Genomic DNA, 11,944 nt, shown 5'->3' on the forward strand with positions numbered 1-11,944 from the left:
TAGGGCAAACCTGTTGAACACTATAACAACTCATCCCTAATTTTACGTTTTATCAATTTTAAAAGCATGAATTGACGAAAATGCCCTAGAGGCAAGGATTTTGACTTCTGTTGGCCATTATTTAGAGAGATGCATGAGTCATTATTTTGGAGTATTTGCGTAGTAATCATTGCCACGAACGCATAAGCGAAAACCATTTGCGAGTTCGGATTATAATGGTATAGTTACGGACATTTGAAATTGGTTATTTAAAGTTTAGCTATAAATAAATTGAACTCCTACCTTGTGGGAAAGAAACCAATCAGATTTTAAGCAAGAATAAGAGAGCGGGATTTTGTTTAAGTGACCAATTAGATATGTTAGAAAGAGGACCAATCAGAAATTAGAGAGAGGGATCAGCCAATCAGGAAGGAGAGAGAAGAACCTCATCCTCTTCCCTTTCAACCCCTTGCACACCACACAACCCAGTTCGACATCCCATTTTCCAAGGCCGATTCCGGCCAACTCCGGTGGAGTTTTTCGACGCCACCACCACCATCTTGAAGCTCTCATTCCCCTCTACAAAACCACCCAAGAACCGCCTTGATTAACCACGGTATGTGGCAGTTTGAGGCCACGAAAGTTGACGAAAATCAACAGTGCTCAGGCCACTCTTTTCAATTTTTCGACGAATCGGCAAAGTGATGGCCGATGCCACCACTTGCGCTTTATAGCTGATAGGAGCATATTCATGCGACTTAAATGGCTTGTTCTCGTGCATTTACGTTATGTTTCTTTAGTTATTTTAGTCCTTTATGCTTCTTTTGTGTGTTTTCAGGTTCTAAGGGCAAAGTATGCAAAATGATGCCTTTTGGAGCCTTTTGGAGCAAATTAAAGAATTAAATGGATTGCATATACTTAAAGCCAAGTGGATGGACGAAATTGAAGACCAAAGGAGACAATTCCCTTATGCCGTGCCAACCACATATCATACACTTCATCACACAACACACCATCACAATCACACAACCAATGTCGTGTAAATCCATTCCACTTCATTGCACATGCATCTTCATAAATCAGCACATGCTCTCACCATTGCCGTGGCCTACCCTCCCTTTTTGTTGTTTTTCACATTCATTTCTAGCACATCCTTGGTGTGTCGTGCATCTCCACAATCCCATTCATCAACACATGGATTCACATGCTTTCACAACCTAATCCACATGCACATTCAATTGTCCACACTTCTTGCCGTGCATTCCCTTTCATTCCAGCAGCCACATGCACTTCCCTCTTTAACACATTCACCCACATGCACCCTTTATTCTTTCATCATTCCAGCCACTCCACATTCATCACCAACATAATCATTCTTCCATCCTTGCCGTGCACATGCATTTCCTTCATCATTTCCAACCCACATGCACCCAGAAATCATCCTTGCCGTGCACATTCAATCACCACAAACAAGCCACATGCACTCCCACTCTTTAATCCATTTCAAAGCACATGCACATTCACCCTAATCACTCACATACACAACCTGCCATCATTCCAGAAAATCACCATCATTGCCGTGCATCCCATTCAACTTTGCACATGCATTCATCATCATAACCTAGCTGTCATTCCACTTTAATGCACATGCATTCCCTTCATAAATCAGCCACATGCACACTCAATCACTCAACCCATCATTGCCGTGCACTCCCACTCTAGATTTCCAGCATCCCATAATCATTCACACCCCTTTAATCCACATGCAGCCACATATTCATTGCACATGCTTTCACATTCATTTCCAGCACCAAACATCCCATGTCGTGCATTTCCTTTCATTTCTGTCAAAGCACATGCACTCTCACCCTTTAATCACATGCATAAATCAGCCACATGCATCTCCCATCACCATTCCATATTTCCACCAAGTTCCTAGCTGTCATATTCCCTCTTTTTCACCTATAAATAAGCATCCATTGCAGCCACAATTCATTCATTCTCACACATTCTTCCATACATTCAGAAATTCACCAAAGAGAGCCTTTATGCCGTACAAAACAGCACCCATTCCCTACCAATCCAAACACCATTACTTCCTTCCACATTCCACAAAACCTATCATTCTACATCATCCATAATCCCCAAACTCACCTTAGACCTTGTGCTACAACAAAGAGGAAGAGAAGCGGGCCTAAACGTTCATACAATTCAAGTTTGAGTTGTTGGAATGTTTAGGTGTTTCTTTTCCTTTGAATTCAATGTTTAATTTCAATTCTCTTTGTTTTGTACATATGAGGAACTAAACCCCCCTTGGCTAGGGAGGGATTCGAAATATATGTTTATGCTTGCATTTTGATTTGATTACTTCTAATTGCGTTTCATAAGTTGTGAATTCAATTTGTTTAACTGTTTTATTGATAACTTATTTATGTATGTTTATTGAGAGTGCACGCTTAATTTTCATGCATGAATATGACGCTAGAATATAAGTGAGTTTCACCTAATCGTTACAAACTTATATTCACAAGTAGTGGAGGTTGCTTATAAACAATCGCGTTAAATGAATTATTGGCAAGAGTTTCATGCAGTTCATAGTAACGAGTGCTTCGTCAATGCTTATGGTTTTCAAAGAACGTAATGATTCTTGCTTGTATCTCTATTATGCAGTTCATATAGGGAACTTGTGGGGAATGTTTTGGGTTGTCGTATGCAATCATCCAATTCAATAACGTTAGGAAAATCTGAGGGTTAATTAGTGCAATTCACGGTTAATCTGGGGCGTTGAGAATTCATGGTTTATTGAAAAGCAATTGGAAATCGTTTTATATGCAAGTATAACATGTGTGGAGATGAACCCCTTAGCTAGCTTCCCATCCATTCCATTCCATCAAATTCGTTTTTACAATCTGTTCTAATTTTACAAAGTTTTAAGTTTTGTTTTCAAATTCGTCAAAACCTCAATCCCCCTTTACTTTAGTGTCCAATTTAGTTAGAAAGTGTCTTAGTTTGTGTTTCTAAGTGTTTTGAATCAATTTATTACCCAATTTCGTCCAAAGTAGTCAAAGTGCTCAAAACTGCCCAGAAAGTGGTTTTATTATGCAAGTATAACATGTATGGAGATGAACCCCTTAGCTAGCCTTCATCCATTCCATTTCATCAATTTCATATTTACATTCTGTTTTAATTGCAATCTGTCCATTTAATTTAATTTCGTCAAATCAAAACCCCCCTTTACTTTAATGTCAAATTAGTTAGAAATCAATTTAGTTTGTGTTTTTAAGAGTCTTGAGTCAAGTTACAACTTAATTTCGTCCAAATTTGGGTTTGTGCTCAAAACTGCCCAGAAAGTGGTCTTTAGGCAGATTTGAGTGTGTTTGTGCTATTTTGAGTCTTTTGATTTGTTTTAATGTTTTAAAGTTTAGTTTTGCATTCTTTGAGTCTAGTATAGTGTTTTATATTGTGTTTTTACGTTTTTGAGTCAAATCCAAGTGATTAACAATCCCTCCTAATCCCCGGTCCAGAACGATCCCTACTTACATACTTACTACAATTTGACAAAAAGAGGGTTTAATTTGTGTGCATATAAATCACGCATCAATAGCCCATCATCCCAGGAGAAAATCCCAACCAACCTTGACCCCGTTGGACTATCGTAGACAACGAATCGACAACCGGGAAGCTTTAGGCACCCGCCGGCTTTGTGGGCAAAATTGACCATCTTCAGTCCACTTTTGGACTTTGTGGCCGGCATGAAAGTTATTCCTCTGTATGAGATCTTCATTTTTGTGAAATTTGAGAATTTTTAGAAATAGTCGAATTTTTCCGACGAACCGTGATAGCTAGCCACCGCGTGCGGCAGCGCGTAGGCCGAGTCCCCACTGATCATCTTTGGCTAATTTGGATGCTCCAATTATATATTTGACAGCCGTTTAGTGAAATTAAGATGGTTTAATGTAGTTTCGTAGTTGACTACCACCTAGTTGGTTGTCACGAGGTCCTTGCATGACGATCCGACCGTTGGATTGTCATCAAACCTTAGTACCTTATAGTACGTAATATTTAAAGACCATAGGAACTTATAGATCAGAAATCTGACATATGGATCTTTTCGAATTAGATTTTTAAGTTCGTAAAATAAAACATCGGCCGCTACTTAATTTTAGCAATTGGCTGAGATTAGACCGTTAGATCATTCCGAAACTTTAGGATGTTGTTCTAGAAGCATAATATGGATCTTTGGAAGCTACGGATCGGAAATCCAAGGTACGGATCTTCTGGATAGGGTTGTGGACCCTACCGTTGATCTTTGACGGATGGTTGACTTTTGGTCAATGGGTCTTAAATCATTCTAGAACGTCCTTAAGATGTGTTTTATGTAAGTTATGTATTTTATTGATAAGAGTTCTGAGATGTGATTGAATATTTGTTCTAGGTGATGATCGTTCGTGATGTCTCGATATTCGTGCTAGGAAGTCGTGGTGCGGACCTTAGGTGAGTGGGACTTTTCCTTTTTATAGTATATATATGATTGATAGTTCCACTAATGCTTTTAAATTGATTTATGCATTTTATGCCATGTTAATATATATTTTAAAATACTATGATATGGTTGAGTTTTAGATTGCATCATGGCATATCCATATGCATATTACCTGCATATAATTGTTGTGAATGCTTGGAAGTGATAAGGTGAACGCGGGACAAGCAGGTAAGTTCAGGTGATTTTATGGTGTTATTTGAAATGATTGAGTTATGGCTTGACTATATTTATGTTTTATGCAACTCCGACACTGGTCTTACAGGTTGCGATAGGCAACTCCGACATTATTGTACATGTTGCAATACTAGGCAACTCCGACACTGTCATACAGGTTGCAATACTAGGCAACTCCGACACTGTCATACAGGTTGCAATACTAGGAAACTCCGACATTATCGTACGGGTTGCCTATGAGTCGTACAGGTTGCATTAGACAACTCCGACTCATGTGTTATCATAGATTGATTTATGAGTCTTACAGGTTGTGTTGGGCAACTCTGACTCGTGTGTTATCATAGATTGATGAGCACCTGATTTTTTTTTTTATATACTGCTGTCGATATGTAGTGATTTGGAATATTCCTGGATTTACTGTTGATTTACATTTGATTTCATACTTATACGTAGTATGATTTCCTGGAAACTATATAGGTATTACAGCAAGGGATTATAACGTTTAGAAGGTCTTTATTAAAGCATTATTTTCAGACCCACTCACTCTTGTTTTTTTATCCCTCCAGGTTCTAGTAGCAGAGTTTTTGCATCGACGAGGATTCATGGCAACTCTTGGTATTGGAGATTACCTTTGATGGTATGATTTTCAATCCACTCTACTATACTTTACTTATGCTCTGACGTCACTTGTGAAATGGGTTCATTTCCGCTCACAACGCACTCTCGTATTTAGGCACTTTAGGTTTAAATTTATTCACATATTCCACATCACTATACTTTATGGCTTCGTCATCTACCAGGTGTTGGTCAGCACAACTTGATTCGAAGTCCTAGTGAACAATCCGGGTCGGGATGTGTCAAACACCATATAAACTGTTAACCCACAAGAGCGCCACAAACCCATCACAACAGTATTTAGAGGTGGCAACTGAGAAGTTTGCATACCTAATTATCATAGGTAGAACTGGGGGCAGGTGGAGTTGTACCGACGAAACTGCTGTCTCCATAATAAGGAGGAACACTTGGCTCATAACAGTTATGGGAAGGTTTCGTGAAAGATGGCGAACTGAAATTGGTAGTACGAGAAGCTAAAAGATGACGCTCCATACACAGGAAAGGGGAGAGGAACCCTCTGGGGAATATTGCCCTTCCAACCACTGCCCATTTCAAGAAGAAGAAATTTTGTAAAAAAATTACGTAAACACAAGTTTTCGAAAGGGGTTTAGAGATGAGAAATAAAGACTGCATTATTACCCCAATATATTGAGCTCTATTGTTGCTTTTCTTTGACACATTGACTAAAACGCACTTGGCGTTGAAATATTTGGACTTCGCGTCGGTTAAAACCGACACTAAGTCACATAGTCTGACACACTTTACTGAAAGGCAAGTGGCATCAAAATAGGAAAAAAATGCGTCTGTTAAAACCAACGTGAGCCTGAAAGACTTGATGGAAGTGACGTCAAAATAAGAAAATTTTGCGTCGGTTCAAATCGACGTGAGCCTGACAGACATGACAGTGATTGCAAATTGCGTGGAAATAAGAAAACGTTGCGTCAGTTCAAACCGACGTGAACTTGACAAACTTGACTGTGATTGCAAGTGGCGTTGAAACTAGCGAGAAATTCCAGCCAAAAAAAAAAGTTTAACCTAAAGTTAAAAAATAAGTAGTTATGTTATCTCATATAATATTTTAATAAATAAAATTTAATTTATACATAATACTTAATAAAAAAAACAGAAATATAATTTTATGATAAAATATCATCATACACGAATTGAAACATTGTCTAATTAATACATAAAATAATTAATATATTTATTCCCTGTCATCATCTGTTAGCTCGTCGTCGGCATTTGCATGATTAACAAACTCGGTAGGCAATGGTAATGATTCAAGAAAAGGAGTCTCTTTCATGCCAACCCTTGTATGGAATTTTTCATTATCAAGAATTCGATCATCCAAAATATTAATTTTATAATTTTATAACCCTAAAAAATACTATAATAATTATATATATTAATTTAACAATTTTATACCCCCTATAAACTACAATTATATATATATATATATATATATATATATATATATATATATATATATCTATATTAAATTAAATTTTAAAAATTGGTGACCATTGGATCGGCTTAAATATACATACCATGCTATACATACAAAATAAATAAATTTAAATCTACTTAATAAATATATATATATACCATTGAACTTGATGGGATACGAATTAGACGAAACTAATTTCAACGATCCAACCATCAAACTTGTTTGTATATGCTTTAAGATCGCATCAGCAAAAAATTGCAAAAAAAAAAACATTCAGAGATCAAGTAACGGGACAAAACTTTTCGATGGTTATAGAACGAAAAATCATGATTTAACGGTTATTTTAACTCCGATTTTGATTATTTTTTATAGCTACACTCCTTGATCCTATATGAATACAATGAATTAATTCGATCTTCAATTTAAAATATCTACACTAATGGATACCACAAAATCTTATGTTATACTTAATGAAAGTATAAATAGACTCTAAATGTTAGTGAATCTATCGTTTTGATGGGATACACATCCTACAAAATTAATTTCAACGATCCAACTGTCAAACTTGTTTCTATATGCTTCAAAATCGCATATGCCAAAAATCGAAAAAAACAAACATTTAGAGATCAAGTAACAAGATAAAACTTTTCGACGGTTATAAACAAAAAATTACGATTTAACGGTTATTTTAACTTCGAATTTGATTATTTTTTATACCTACACTCCTTGATCCTATATGAATACAATGGATGAATTCGATCTTCAGTTTAAAATATTTACACTAGTGGATACCACAAAAACTTATGTTATACTTAATGAAATATAAATAAACTCTAAGTGTTAGTGAATGTATCGTTATGATGGGATGCACATCCTACGAAACTAATTTCAACGATCCAACCGTCAAACTTGTTTGTCTATGCTTCGAGATGGCATACGCCAAAAATTGTAGAAAACAAACATTCAGAGATCAAGTAACGAGACAAAAAATTTCGACGGTTATAAACAGAAAATCACGATTTAACGGCTATTTTAACTTAGATTTTGATGATTTTTTACAGCTGCACTCCTCGACCCTATATGAATACAATGAATGAATTCGATCTTCAATTTAAAATAGTTACACTAGTGGATACCCCAAAATCTTATGTTATACTTAATGAAAGCATAAATAAACTCTAAGTGTTAGTGAATCTATCGTTTTGATGGGATACGCATTCTACGAAACTAATTTCAACGATCCAATCGTCAAACTTGTTTGTATATGCTTTGAGATTGCATACACTAAAAATCGTAAAAAACAAACATTCAAAGATCAAGTAATAGGACAAAACTTTTCGACGGTTATCAACGAAAAATCATGATTTAACGGTTATTTGAACTCCGATTTTGATGATTTTTTTTATAGCTACACTCCTTGACCCTATATGAATACAATGAATGAACTCGATCTTCAATTTGAAATATTTACACGAGTGGATACCACAAAATCTTATGTTATACTTAGTGAAAATACGAATAAACTCTAAGTGTTATTGAATCTATCATTTTGATGGAATACGCATTCTACGAAACTAATTTCAACGATCTAACCATCAAACTTGTTTGTATATGCTTCAAGATTGCATACGCAAAAAATTGCAAAAAACGTGTTGTACTCAAAGATTTGGATGAAGGGAGCTCACATGACTCCGTGTTGTACTCAAAGCCCTAATCCAAGAAGATTGACGCCTTGAGGATGCCAAGGGGTTATCAACCACCCAAATTCATGTAATTTGATGGAAAGGGCAATCCTAAGCAATATATTGCCTATTTCATTGAAACCTACAACAATGTTGGGACGGAGGGAGACTACCTCGTCAAACAGTTCGTTCGCTCGCTAAAAGGTAAAGTTTATGACTAGTACACCGACCTCGAGCCCGAGTCCATCAACAGTTGGGATCAACTTGAAAGGGAATTCCTTAACCGCTTATACAGTACCCGCCACACCATAAGCATGCTAGAACTGATAAGCAGTGGAAGGATGAACCTGTTGTCCACTACATCAATAGATGGCGTTCATTAAGTCTAGATTGCAAAGATCGACTTTTTGAAACCTCCACCATTGAGATGTGCGTTCAAGGCATGTACTGGGGGCTACATTACATCTTTCAAGGCATAAAACCAAGAACTTTTGAAGAATTGGCAACTCGATCCCATGACATGGAGTTGAGTATTGCTAATCATGGGAAGAAAGAGCCAATCACTAACTTCAAAAAGGATAAGGTGTTTGCTCTAAAGGTAGACAAGACTGGGAAAAAGCTCGCCAATGAAGCTTTCGCCGTCCATACTACCTCCATCAAGATCTCCTCCAAAAGCAAAACAAATGAGATGAAAGGTAAGCCTTCTTGCACCCAAGATAGATACAAAAATACCTTGAGGGAATTGGAGCAGAAGACATACCATTTTCTTGACTCTGACGTGGCTGCAATGCTAGACGACTTGCTGGAAAAGAAGGTAATTAAGTTACCTGAATGCAAGCGCCCCAAAGAGATGAATCGCGTTAACGATCCTAAGTACTGCAAGTATCATCGTATAGTGAGTCATCCTGTTGGCAAGTACTTCATCCTTAAGGAGCTTATCATGAAGTTAACACAACAAGGCCAAATTGAACTCGACCTGGAAGACACAGCCGCAACATATACTACCAAAATTGTGTTTAGATCCTTCGATCTTGTGCCTCTCCAAGTGACACATGACCATTCACGTCCATGCTCAAGCCACACGGCACCTTCCGTACAACCATCATTAGAGGCAAGCGACCAAAATGCACCTACCAACGATGAAGAATGGTGGATACTTGTGACCTACAAAAAAACAAGGAAGCCAAGACCACAAGCTACACGGCCAAATGTGGAACAAGGGAGAAAGTATCGCCATTGTAACAATATGAAGCCTAAAAGGAGCATAAAAGCTGTTAAGCCAATGTACGTAAGGAAACCTATAGAGCAAGACCCAAGCATTCCTGTCTCCTTGCATGAGTACTTCCTGAAGGATTTCTTCCAACAATGCACTACTGTTGCCTGTCACATGGTTAAAGTGTAGATAAAAGAGCCCTCAAAAGGCTAAGTCATCGCCATCAAGGAATAGAATACCCTCACACCCAAAGAAGGCCTACCAACATACTTTAGCATCGAGGAAGCACTACTATTACCAATGGAGATGCGAAAAGCATTAATAGCAGTCTTGGCGAGTCCCGATGACCACGAAATGCAAGAAAGCAAGGACGAAGGCTTGAAACTTCGGCCACATGAGTATGCCACATGTTGTACTGCCTATAACACAATCAACTTCATTGACGAAGACATACTGCTGGGATCAAAGCCTCACAACCGTTCTCTCTTCATCTCTGGGTACATAAGGAAGCATAAAGTCAACCTCATACTTATGGATGGTGGATCGACCATAAACATCATGCCAAAGTTAACAATGACCACAATTGGCATCAAGGTGGATGAACTATTCTGAAGTCGCCTCCTAATCCAAGGTTTTAACCAAGGAGGACAAAGAGCGATGGGCATAATCCGAGTGGAGATGACCATTGGTGAACTCAAATCAAGCACGATATTTCATGTGAATGATGCAAGAACTTTTTACAGCTTGCTCTTAGGAAGGCCTTAGATCCACGAAAATGGAGTGTTGCCGTCCACCCTTCATTAATGCTTGAAGTTCTACTGAGAATGAGTAAAGGTGATACAAGGCGACACCAAACCATTCACTGTAGCTGAGTCACACTTCGCGGATACCAAGTTCTACATGGATGAAGACATGGTACTCAAAACTCTTCTAAAGTAGATCAAATCCACAAACAAAGCCGCACCTAAAAAACAAGAGTGGCAAGCCGTGCCCAAGAAGCAAGAAGGGGAAGTTGTGTCATCTTCAAACAAAGGCGATGATGAGCCTGCCAAACCCACAACAACCAAAGGAAGTGTGACGTCCTCAAAATGACCAAACCCACCCGTCTTTTTATACATCCCAGTATCAAGAAGAAAGAATGGGCAATCCCCACTCGAAACTGGAACAAGCAAAGTCGATACACAGCTGCACAAGGACGATGTAAAGTTGCTCAAGACAAAGGCAGTTTTACCTCTGACACAGCCAGGCGACGCTAAAATTTCAAAACCACCACAAGGTTTCGTAAAACCCCTGCCAAGGGGGGCAGAACCAAGCACTCTTCCACCCAAGAAGACCGAAGAAGGTTTCGACCCAAACGTCTACAAACTCATGTCAAAGGCTGGGACGATTTTTGCCTCCCCTTCAAATCTTGGAAAGAAGGTTTCAAACATCGTCAACGATAAAGAACGTGACCTCACCAAGACTTAAAAGAAGTTAAAGGAGCATGGTTACGGAGTTAACAACAACAACGCTAGACTTGGCTTCACACCAAATACACCCATGAAGATTTCAAGAAAAACAAAAAATGTTCACACTCAACACATCAGTATAACGTTGAACAAGATTAAGAAGGGCCTAAACCCGCCCCTTGAACGTCAATCTTCGATAGGCTGAATCCTTTAAAACCCTGAATTTCGGCACTTAATCGCATTAGTAGTCCAAATCGAACTTTAGTCTTCAAATAACTTAACACACCAGCACCCTAAAGCTATTTTTTCGAAAGGTTGTCAAAACCTAAGAAGCAAAGCAACACGGCTAGTTCTCCTCCACGATGGTCGGCCTTCAAAAGACTTGAAGAAACCAAGAAGCCTTCTAGCAAGAGAAAGACAACGCCGAAGGAAGAAAAGCTCAATGATTTAGCAGAAAAATACGACTTTCGAAGCTCGATTTCTTTAAGGATTAAGCGCCAAACAACCTTGGAAGTCAACACAAAAAGACAACTAAATGTAAAGAGGAGCACCATCATATACACTAGCTTATCTTTATGCCAACAAGCCCAAAGGGATGGCACTGAAGAGAAGGTCCAAGACGTCTTCCACATCACGATCCAAGAAGACAAAGATAACGAAATCCCTGAGGAAGACGTCACTACTGCACCACCACAACTCAAGGATAAGGGGCAAGCCACTGTTGATGATCTCAAGGAGCTCAACTTAGGCATAAATGAAGAGTTGAAGCCTATCTTCGTAAGTGCATTGCTAATTGTGGACGAGATCGAGGAGTACTACTAAATGCTATTAGAGTACAAAGAC

The 11,944-nt window shown here is 38.3% G+C and overlaps 1 long non-coding RNA gene across 2 annotated transcripts; it reads left to right on the forward strand.

The window, feature by feature from the left end:
- Positions 1-2,571: 2,571 nt before the first annotated feature.
- Positions 2,572-5,923, forward strand: LOC148693159 (uncharacterized). Of its 2 annotated transcripts, XR_015953714.1 has the most exons (4): positions 2,572-4,245; positions 4,415-4,473; positions 5,263-5,333; positions 5,497-5,923. It is a non-coding gene; the product is annotated as an uncharacterized LOC148693159 (long non-coding RNA). The 2 variants fall into 2 exon arrangements; XR_015953713.1 differs by having other exon boundaries at positions 2,572-4,473.
- Positions 5,924-11,944: the final 6,021 nt, after the last annotated feature.

The sequence above is a fragment of the Pyrus communis genome, chromosome 11 (genome assembly GCF_041283825.1).
Source record: "Pyrus communis isolate YQ-2024b chromosome 11, ASM4128382v1, whole genome shotgun sequence".
Lineage (NCBI taxonomy): Eukaryota > Viridiplantae > Streptophyta > Magnoliopsida > Rosales > Rosaceae > Pyrus > Pyrus communis.